Below are 12407 nucleotides of genomic sequence, written 5' to 3' on the forward strand. Positions count from 1 at the left end.
GCCTTTTCACATAAGCATCGCCGCCCCAAACTTTAAGAAACGACAACTTTGGTTTCTTAATAAACCACAGTTCATAAGGCATCATCTCAACGGATTTCGATGGTGCCCTGTTTAACGTGAATGTAGCTGTCTCTAATGCATAACCCCAAAATGATAGTGGTAAATCGGTAAGAGACATCATAGATCGCACCATTATCCAATAAAGTGCGGTTACGATGTTCGGACACACCATTATGCTGTGGTGTTCCAGGTGGCGTGAACCGTGAAACTATTCCACATTGTTTTAAATGAAGGCCAAACTCGTAACTCAAATATTCTCCTCCACGATCAGATCGTAGAAACTATATTCTCTTGTTACGATGATTCTCCACTTCACTCTGAAATTCTTTGAACTTTTGAAATGTTTCAGACTTGTGTTTCATTAAGTAGATATACCCATATCTGCTCAAATCATTTGTGAAGGTCAGAAAATAACGATACCCGCCACGAGCATCAACACTCATTGGACCATATACATCGATATGTATTATTTCCAACAAGTCACTAGCTCGTTCCATTGTTCTGGAGAACAAAGTTTTACTCATCTTGCCCATAAGGCACAGTTCGCAAGCATCAAATGATTCATAATAAAGTGATTCCAAAAAGTCCATCAACATGGAGTTTCTTCCTACGCTTTACATCGATATGACCCAAACGGCAGTGCCACAAATAAGTTGCACTATCATTATCAACTTTGCATCTTTTGGCATCAATACTATGAATATGTTTATTACCACGATCGAGATTCAATAAAAAATTATCCTCTGTCTTAAATGAATAACCGTATTGCAATAAACATGATCTAGTCATATTCATGCTCAACGCAAACACCAAATAACATTTACTTAGGTTCAACACTAATACCGAAAGTATAGGGAGTGTGCGATGATGATCATATCAATCTTGGAACCTGATGTCTACTACACAACCTTCTTCTTGTAGACGTTGTTGGGCCTCCAAGTGAAGAGGTTTGTAGGACAGTAGCAAATTTCCCTCAAGTGGATGACCTAAGGTTTATCAATCCATGGGAGGCGTAGGATGAAGATGCTCTCTCTAAAACAACCCTGCAACCAAATAACAAAGAGTCTCTTGTGTCCCCAACACACCCAATACAATGGTAAATTATATAGGTGCACTAGTTCGGCGAAGAGATGGTGATACAAGTGCAATATGGATGATAGATATAGGTTTTTGTAATATGAAATTATAAATAAAAGTGAGCGTAAACGGTATCGCAATGCTAGGAAACAAGGCCTAGGGTTCATACTTTCACTAGTGCAAGTTCTCTCAACAATAATAACATAACTGGATCATATAACTAGGCCTCAACATGCAACAAAGAGTCACTCCAAAGTCACTAATAGCGGAGAACAAACGAAGAGATTATTGTAGGGTATGAAACCACCTCAAAGTTATCCTTTCTGATCGATCTATTCAAGAGTCCGTAATAAAATAACATGAAGCTATTCTTTCCGTTCGATCTATCATAGAGTTCGTACTAGAATAACACCTTGAGACACAAATCAACCAAAACCCTAATGTCACCTAGATACTCCAATGTCACCTCAAGTATCCACGGGCATGATTATATGATATGCATCACACAGTCTCAGATTCATCTATTCAACCAACACAAAGTACTTCAAAGAGTGCCCCAAAGTTTCTACCGGAGAGTCAAGACAAAAACGTGTTCCAACCCCTATGCATAAGTTCACAAGGTCACTGAACCCGCAAGTTGATCACCCAAACGTACATCAAGTAGATCACGTGAATATCCCATTGTCACCACAAATAAGCACATGCAAGACATACATCAAGTGTTCTCAAATCCTTAAAGACTCAATCCAATAAGATAACTTCAAGGGGAAAACTCAATTCATCACAAGAGAGTAGAGGGGGAGAAACATCATAAGATCCAACTATAATAGCAAAGCTCGCGATACATCAATGTCATATCACCTCAAGATCACGAGAGAGAGAGAGAGATCAAACACATAGCTACTGGTACATACCCTCAGCCCCAAGGGTGAACTACTCCATCCTCGTAATGGAGAGCGCCGAGATGATGAAGATGGCCACCGGTGAGGGATCCCCCTCTAGCAGGGTGACGAAATAGGGTCCTGATTGGTTTTTGGTGGCTACAGAGGCTTGCGGTGGCGGAACTCCCGATCTATGGTGCTCCAGGATGTTTTCAGGGTATACATGTATATATAGGCAAAAGAAGTCGGTCAGGGGAGCCACGAGGGTGGGGGGCGCGCCCAGGGGGCAGGGCGCGCCTTGGACCCTCGTGGCCACCTCGTTGCTTCCCTAACGTCCACTCCAAGTCTCCTGGATTGCGTTTGTTCCAAAAATAACTGTCCCGAAGGTTTCATTCCGTTTGGACTCTGTTTGATATTCCTTTTCTGTGAAACAATGAAATTGGCAAAAAAACAGTAATTTGGGCTAGGCCTCCGGTTAATAGGTTAGTCCCAAAAATAATATAAAAGTGTATAATAAGGCCCATTAAACATCCAAAACAGATAATATAATAGCATGGAACAATTAAAAATTATAGATATGTTGGATACATATCAAGCATCCCAAAGCTTAATTCCTGCTCGTCCTCGAGTAGGTAAATGATAAAAATAGAATTTTTGATGGAATGCTACCTAACATATTTATCAATGTAATTTTCTTTATTGTGGCATGAATGTTTAGATCCAAAAGATTCAAGATAAAAGTTCATATTGACATAAAAATAGTAATACTTCAAGCATACTAACAAAGTAATCATGTCTTATCAAAATAACATAGCCAAAGAAAGCTTATCCCTACAAAATTATATAGTTAGGCCATGCTTCATTTTCGTCACACAAAATTCTCCCATCATGCACAACCCCGGTTTCAGCCAAGCAATTGATTCATACTTTTTAACGCGCTTCAGCTTTTTCAACCCTCACGCAATACATGAGCGTAAGCCATGGATATAGCACTATGGGTTGAGTAGAGTATAATGATAGGGATTATGTGGAGAAGACAAAAAGGAGAAAGTATCATATTGATGCGGCTAATCAACGGGCTATGGAGATGCCCATCAATTGATGTCAATACGAGGAGTAGGGATTGCCATGCAACGGATGCACTAGAGCTATAAATGTATGAAAGCTCAAAAAGAAACTAAGTGGGTGTGCATCCAACTTGCTTGCTCATGAATACCTAGGGCAGTTTGAGGAAGCCCATCATTGGAATATACAAGCCAAGTTCTATAATGAAAAATTCCCACTAGTATATGAAAGTGACAACATAAGAGACTCTCTATCATGAAGATCATGGTGCTACTTTGAAGCACAAGTGTGGTAAAAGGATAGTAACATTGTCCCTTCTCTCTTTTTCTCTCTTTTTCTCTCTTTTTTTTCTTTCTTTTTTTATTTGGGCTTCTTTGGCCTCTTTTTTTTATTTGGGCTTCTTTGGCCTCTTTTATTTTTCATAAAATCTGGAGTCTCATCCCGACTTGTGGGGGAATCATACTCTCCATCATCATTTCCTCACATGGGACAATGCTCTAATAATGGAAATCATCACACTTCTATTTATTTACAACTCAAGAATTACAACTCGATGCTTAGAAAAAAAAACTCTATATGAATGCCTCCGGCGGTCTACTGGGATGTGCAATGAATAAAGAGTGACATGTATGATAGAATTATGAAGGTGGCTTTGCCACAAATATGATGTCAACTACATGATCATGAAAAAGCAATATGACAATGATGGAAGGTGTCATAATAAACGGACGGTGGAAAGTTGCATGGCAATATATCTCGGAATGGCTATGGAAATGCCATAATAGGTAGGTATGGTGGCTATTTTGAGGAAGATATAAGGAGGTTTATGTGTGATAGAGCGTATCGTATCACGGGGTTTGGATGCACTGGCGAAGTTTGCACCAACTCTCAAGGTGAGAAAGGGCAATGCACGGTACTGTAGAGGCTAGCAATGATGGAAGGGTAAGAGTGCGTATAATCCATGGACTCACATTAGTCAGAAAGAACTCATATACTTATTGCAAAAGTTTATTAGCCCTCAAAGCAAAGTACTATTATGCATGCTCCTAGGGGAAGGGTTGGTAGGAGTTAACCATCGCGCGATCTCGACCTCCACTTATAAGGAAGGCAATCAAAGAACACCCCATGCTTCAAATTTGTCACACAACGTTCACCATACGTGCATGCTACGGGACTTGCCAACTTTAACACAAGTATTGATCAATTTCATAATTACCCAACTAGCATGACTCTAATATTACCACCTTTATATCTCAAAACAATTATCAAGTATCAAATTTCTCATAGTATTCAATGGACTCTATATGAAAGTTTTCATTATACCCAACTTGGATGCCCATCATATTAGGACTAATTTTATAACCAAAGCAAATTACCATGTTGTTCTAAAGACTCTCAAAATCATATAAGTGAAGCATTAGAGTTCTTCTATTTCTTCAAAATAAAACTACCACCATGCTCTAAAAAGATATAAGTGAAGCACTAGAGCAAACGACAAACTACTCTGAAAGATATAAGTGAAGACCAATGAGTAGTTGAATAATTATGCAACTATGTGAAGACTCTCTAACATTTAAGAATTTCAGATCTTGGTATTTTATTCAAACAACAAGCTAAACAAAATAAAATGACATGACGCTCCAAGCAAAACACATATCATGTGGTGAATAAAAATATAGCTCCAAGTAAAGTTACCGATGAACGAAGACGAAAGAGTGGATGCCATCCGGGGTGTCCCCAAGATTAGGCTCTTGGTTTTCCTTGAATACTACCTTGGGGTGCCTTGGGCATCCCCAAGCTTAGGCTCTTTCCACTCCTTATTCCATAGTCCATCGAATTCTTACCCAAAACTAGAAAACTTCAGAACACAAAACTTAACAGAAAACTCGAAAGCTCCGTTAGTATAAGAAAATAAATCACCACTTAGGTACTGTTATGAACTCATTATATATTCATATTGGTGTAACATCTACTGTATTCCATCTTCTCTATGGTTCATACCCTCCGATATTACTCATAGATTCATCAAAATAAGCAAACAACACATAGAAAACAGAATCTGTCAAAAACAGAACAGTCTGTAGTAATCTGTATCATTCGAATACTTATGTAACTCCAAAAATTCTGAAATAAATTGTTGGACGTGAGGAATTTGTCTATTAATCATCTTCAAAAAGAATCAACCTGAAATGACTCTCCAGTAAAACATGGCATCTAATCTCGTGAGTGCAAAAGTTTCTATTTTTTTACAGCAAGATCGCATAGACTTCACCCAAGTCTTCCCAAAGGTCCTACTTGGCACAAACACTAATTAAAACACAAAACCACATCTAAACAGAGGCTAGATGAATTATTTATTAATAAACATTAGCAAAACGCAAAGAACAAAAATAAAATTGGGTTGCCTCCCAACAAGTGCTATCGTTTAACGCCCCTAGCTAGGCATGATGATTTCAATGATGCTCACATAAAAGATAAGAATTGAAACATAAAGAGAGCATCATGAAGAATATGACTAGCACATTTAAGTCTAACCCACTTCCTATGCATAGGGATTTTGTGAGCAAACAACTTATGGGAACAATAATCAACTAGCATACGAAGGCAAAACAAGCATAACTTTAAAACTTTAAGCACATAGAGAGGAAACTTGATATTATTGCAATTCCTCCCTCATAATAATTTTCAGTAGCATCATGAATGAATTCAACAATATAACCATCACATAAATCATTCTTTTCATGATCTACAAGCATAGAAAATTTACTACTCTCCACATGAGCAAATTTCTTCTCATGAATAGTAGTGGGAGCAAACTCAACAAAATAATTATCATGTGAGGCATTATCCAATTGAAAACTAAAATCATGATGGCAAGTTTCACGGTTTTCATTATTCTTAATAGCATACAAGTCATCACAATAATCATCATAGATAACAACTTTGTTCTCATAATCAATTTGAACCTCTTCCGAAATAGTGGATTCATCACTGAATAAACTCATGACCTCTCCAAATCCATTTTAATCAATATAATCATCATAAATAGGAGGCATGATTTCATCATAATAAATATTCTCATCAAAACTTTGGGGACTAAACATATCATCTTCATCAAACATAGCATCCCCAAGCTTGTGGCTTTGCATATCATTAGCATCATGGGTATTCAAGGAATTCATACTAACAACATTGCAATCATGCTCAACAAAGATATAATAGCAAACATTTTAATGCATTTTTCTTCTAGCAATTGAGCACAATTTTCCTTTCCATCCTTCTCACGAAAGATATTAAAAAGATGAAGCGTATGAGGCAAACTCAATTCCATTTTTAGTTTTATTTTATAGACTAAACTAGTGATAAAACAAGAAACAAAAAGATTTGATTGCAAGATCTAAAGACATACCTTCAAGCACTAACCTCCCCGGCAACGGCAGCAGAAAAGAGCTTGATGTCTACTACACAACCTTCTTCTTGTAGACGTTGTTGGGCCTCCAAGTGTAGAGGTTTGTACGACAGTAGCAAATTCCCCTCAAGTGGATGACCTAAGGTTTATCAATCCGTGGGAGGCATAGGATGAATATGGTCTCTCTCAAACAACCCTGCAACCAAAGAACAAAGAGTCTCTTGTGTCCCCAACACACCCAATACAATGGTAAATTGTATAGGTGAACTAGTTCAGCGAAGAGATGGTGATACAAGTGCAATATGGATGATAGATATAGGTTTTTTAATTTGAAATTATAAAAATAGCAAGGTAACTAATGATAAAAGTGAGAGTAAACGATATTGCAATGCTAGGAAACAATGCCTAGGGTTCATACTTTCACTAGTGCAAGTTCTCTCAACAATAATAACATAACTGGATCATATAACTATCCCTCAACATGCAACAACGAGTCACTCCAAAGTCACTAATAGCGGAGAACAAACGAAGAGATTATTGTAGGGTACAAAACCACCTCAAAGTTATCCTTTCTGATCGATCAATTCAAGAGTCCGTAGTAAAATAACATGAAGCTATTCTTTCTGTTTGATCTATCCTAGAGTTCGTACTAGAATAACACCTTAAGACACAATTTAACGAAAACCCTAATGTCACCTAGATACTCCAATGTCACCTCAAGTATCCGTGGGCATGATTATACGATATGAAGCACACAATCTCAGATTCTTCTATTCAACCAACACAAAGTACTTCAAAGAGTGCCCCAAAGTTTCTACCGGAGAGTCAAGACGAAAGCGTGTGCCAACCCCTATGCATAAGTTCACAAGGTCACTGTACCCGCAAGTTGATCACCAAAACGTACAACAAGTAGATCACGTGAATATCCCATTGTCACCATAGATAAGCACATGCAAGACATACATCAAGTGTTCTCAAATCCTTAAAGACTCAATCTGATAAGATAACTTCAAGGGGAAAACTCAATTCATCACAAGAGAGTAGAGGGGGAGAAACATCATAATATCCAACTATAGTAGCAAAGCTCACGATACATCAAGATCATATCACCTCAAGAACACGAGAGAGAGAGAGATCAAACACATAGCTACTGGTACATAACCTCAGCCCTGAGGGTGAACTACTCCCTCCTCGTCATGGAGAGCGTCGGTATGATGAAGATGGCCACCGGTGAGGGATCCCCCCTCCGGTAGGGTGCCGGAATAGGGTCCCGATTGGTTTTTGGTGGCTACAGAGGCTTGCAGCAGCGAAACTCCCGATCTATGGTGCTCCTGGATGTTTTTAGGGTATACGTGTATATATGGGCGAAAGAAGTCGGTTAGGGGAGCCATGAGGGGCCCACGAGGGTGGGGGCGCGCCCAGGGGGTAGGGCGCGCACTGGACTCTCGTGGCCACCTCGTTGCTTCCCTAACGTCCATTCTAAGTCTCCTGGATTGCGTTTGTTCCAAAAATCACTCTCCCGAAGGTTTCATTCTGTTTGGACTCCGTTTGATATTCCTTTTCCGCAAAACATTGAAATAGGAAAAAAAACCCAGCAATTTGGGCTAGGCCTCCGGTTAATAGGTTAGTCCCAAAAATAATGTAGAAGTGTATAATAAAGCCCACTAAACATCCAAAATAGATAATATAATAGCATGGAACAATAAAAAATTATAGATATGTTGGAGACGTATCAGAACCACTTCCAACACACATCATCACTTCACCCTTAACTAGTCTGTGTTCATTCTGCGACTCCCGTTTCGAGTTACTAATTTTAGCAACTGAACTAGTATCAAATACCCAGGGGTTGCTGAGGGAGTCCTGTATTAGGGGGTCCTCGGATAGCCGGACTATATGCTTATGCCGGACTATTGGACTATGAAGATACAAGATTGAAGACTTCGTCCCGTGTTCGTGTGGGACCCTCCTTTGCGTGGAAGGCAAGCTTGGTAATTCGGATATGTAGATTCCCTTCTCTGTAACCGACTTTGTGTAACCCTAGCCCTCTCCGGTGTCTATATAAACCAGAGGGTTTAGTCCGTAGGATGGGAACAACAATCATAATAGTAGGCTAGCTTCTATGGTTAGCCTCTACGATCTCGTGGTATATCAACTCTTGTAATACTCATATCATCAAGATCAATCAAGCAGGAAGTAGGGTATTACCTCCATAGAGAGGGCCCGAACCTGGGTAAACATCATGTCCCCCGCCTCCTGTTACCATTAGCCTTAGACACACAGTTCGGGATGCCCTACCCGAGATCCGCCGGTTTTGACACCGACATTGGTGCTTTCATTGAGAGTTCCACTATGTCGTCGCCATAAGGCTTGATGGGTCCTTCAATCATCTACGACGATGTGGTACAGGGTGAGGTTTTCCTCCCCGGACAGATCTTTGTATTCGGCGGCTTTGCACTGTGGGTCAACTCGCTTGGCCATCTGGAGCAGATCGATAGCTACGCCCCTAGTCATCAGGTCAGGTTTGGAAGCCTGAACTACACTACCGACATCCGTGGATATTTGATCTTCGACGGATTCGAGCCCATGATAGGTACACCCTACAGTCGCGATGAGCATGACCTAGATCTGCCATCGGATGGTGTTCAGGAGATCACACCTGCAGCTGCCCTGGCTTTAAATCCAGCGCAGATCGTGCCATCCAAGGACGGGAGGATGGAACCTGCCACGGAAGCCGCACACTCAACGGCAATAGCGTCGAACATAGATTTCACTTCCAATGAGGTCTATGTCATCGGACCCTCGGACTCGTTTCCGGTCATAGGCTCCGAACCGCGTGCATCCGCGCCCATCGGATCTGACTGGGCACCGATCATGGAGTTTAGCCGCGCGGATATCTTTCAGCATTTGCCCTTGAGCGACGTGCTAAACTCATTAAAATCTCTCTCCTTGGGAGGAGACCCTTGACCGAACGATGTCCGGCTTGAGTGGGAAGCGGACGACGAAGGAATTCGTTACCCACCCACCACACACTTAATAGCCACTATCCACGACTTAACCGACATGCTTGATTTTGACTCCGAAGACATCGACGGTATGGACGATGATGCCGGAGAAGAACAGGAACCACCGCCCACAGGGCGCTGGACAGCCACCTCATCATATGACATATATATGGTGGACACATCCAAAGAAAACAATGGCGCAGATCAAAAGGATGCAAAGGAGCATAATCCTCTTGAGAAGCAACCAAAGCGCCAACGTCAGCGGCGCCGCTCTAAACCACGCCATAGCAAAAACAGCGATACCGGCTCAAGAGACAATAGCACTCCGGATGATGCCGAAGACGAAAACAATCCCGCCCAGCCAAGCTTCGAACAGGCCGGACGGGAGGACGGACAAGCTAGCCCCGATGATCAGGCAATGAATGAAGACTCGGAGGATGACAATTACATGCCCCTCTTCGAAGACGAGGTGAGCCTCGGCTACGAAGAATTGATCGTGCCTGAGGATCCCGTCGAGCAGGAGCGCTTCAAGCACCGGCTTATAGCCACTGCGAAAAGCCTGTGGAATAAACAGCAGAAGCTTCAAGCTGATCAAGATCTGCTCACTGATAGATGGACTGAGGTCCTGGTGGCCAAGGAATACAGACTCGAGCGCCCAACCAAAAGTTACCCGAGGCACAGGTTGTTACCTCAATTCGAGGACGAGGCACTAGAGCCTATACTACCGGCGCAGGATGCGACTGACTGACCACCTTGTGGCCGAGACAAAGCGGCGTATCAGTCCGAACACCACCCCGCACCCCGTCGCCGAACAAATAAAAACACCAAGGCCTGGGGCTACACGCACGACCTGCGAGATGAATTGGAAAACAAAGCAGGACAGTCAAGATCAATCTACGGATCACGGGGGCGCGTCCCAACATGTGACGATGACCTCCATGCCGGATATACTAAATACAAATCCGTCCGGGCTGAATACCGCAGACCAGGTTCATTTGAACTATGTCGAACCATATGATGGGACAACAGACCCCGCGGTATGGATTGAAGATTTCCTTCTCCACATTCACATGGCCCGCGACGATGATCTCCATGCAATCAAGTACCTCCCACTAAAACTCAAAGGACCAGCTCGGCATTGGCTGAATATTCTGCCAGAAAACTCCGTTGGCAGTTGGGAGAACCTGGAAGATGCATTCCTCGACAACTTTCAGGGCACTTATGTGCGATCACCGGACGCTGATGACCTAAGTCACATAACCCAATAGCCCGGAGAGTCAGCTGGGAAATTCTGGACTCGGTTCTTAACTAAAAAGAACAAAATCGTCGACTGCCCAGATGCCGAATCCCTAGCGGCCTTTAAGCATAACATCTGTGATGAGTGGCTCGCCCGACACCTCGACCAAGAGAAGCCGAAATCTATGGCAGCCCTCACGACACTCATGACCCGCTTCTGCACGGGCGAGGACAGCTGGCTAGCTCGTAGTAACAGCGCCTCAAGCAAGCCTTGAACTTCTGCATCCAGAGATAACAAGGGCAAGCCCCGATGCAGCAAACACAAGCGTCGAAATAATGGTGACAACGCCGAAGACACGACCATCAATGCTGGATTAAGTGGCTCTAAGACCGGTCAAAGGAAGAAACAATTCAAATGAAATAGTTCATGCACGTCCAGTCTAGACCGTATACTCGACCGTCCATGTCAAATTCAGGGCACACCAGGAACACCAGCCAACCATACCAATAGAGAATGCTGGGTCTTCAAACAAGCCGGCAAGTCAGGTGCCGAAAACAAGGAGAAGGGGTCGCAAAGCAATGACGACGAGGAGGAGCCCCGGCCACCGAACACAGGAGGGCAAAAGAAGTTTCCCCCGCAAATTAAAATGGTGAATATGATAAACGCCACCCATATTCCCAAACGGGAGCGGAGGCACACACTTAGGGACGTCTATGCTATGGAGCTAGTCGCCCTAAAATATAACCCATGGTCGTCCGGCCCGATCACCTTTGACCGCAAGGATCGTCTGAATAACATCCATCAGGGCGGCTCAGCCGCACTAGTCCTTGACCCAATAATTGATGGATTCCACCTCATGAGAGTCCTTATGGACGAAGGCAGCAGTCTGAGCCTGCTTTATCAGGATACAATGCGCAAGATGGGTATCGATCCTTCACAGATCAAACCCACTAAAACCACCTTTAAAGGTGTCATACCAGGCGTTGAGGCTCGCTGCACAGGCTCCGTCACTCTGGAGGTAGTCTTCGGACCCCTGGATAATTACCACAATGAAGAGTTAATCTTTGATATCATCCCTTTTCGCAACAGCTACCATGCACTGCTCGGACAAACCGCGTTTGCTCGATTCAACGCGGTGCCACATTACGCTTATCTTAAGCTCAAGATGGCCGGTCCACACGGTGTCATAATAGTTAACGGCAAAGCCGAACGCTCCCTTCATACCAAAGAGCACACCGACGCCTTAGCAGTAGAAGCGTAGAGTGGCATTTTGCAATCGAACCTTCATTCGACAGCCAAGCTCCCGAACACCGTCAAAAGAGTCTGAACTACTCCGCGGCAGGATAGCCCAGCTCGTCAAGAGCTCAATTAACCACTCCGGTGATAGGCGGAGGTAAAGCTAGGTTAGGCCCTGCAATGCGGCTTAACCGCTCCGTGGCAAACAAACATTTTTTGCATTTTCTTTGTAGGTCCACTTCTATCTAGGCCATCACTGGCGACATGGCGACCAGACCCATGAGGGGACAAATATATCAAGGAGGGAAACAACTCGAATGCGTAAGGGAATCCTCAGATATTCCCCTTGATGATCATCCAATTATTCAACGGATCCGCACATAGCCCCCCCCCCCCTCCTGGTCTCAGCAGGTTCCGAAGTCATATTTCTTTTTATC

This window comes from Triticum dicoccoides, chromosome 1B (genome assembly GCF_002162155.2).
Source record: "Triticum dicoccoides isolate Atlit2015 ecotype Zavitan chromosome 1B, WEW_v2.0, whole genome shotgun sequence".
Lineage (NCBI taxonomy): Eukaryota > Viridiplantae > Streptophyta > Magnoliopsida > Poales > Poaceae > Triticum > Triticum dicoccoides.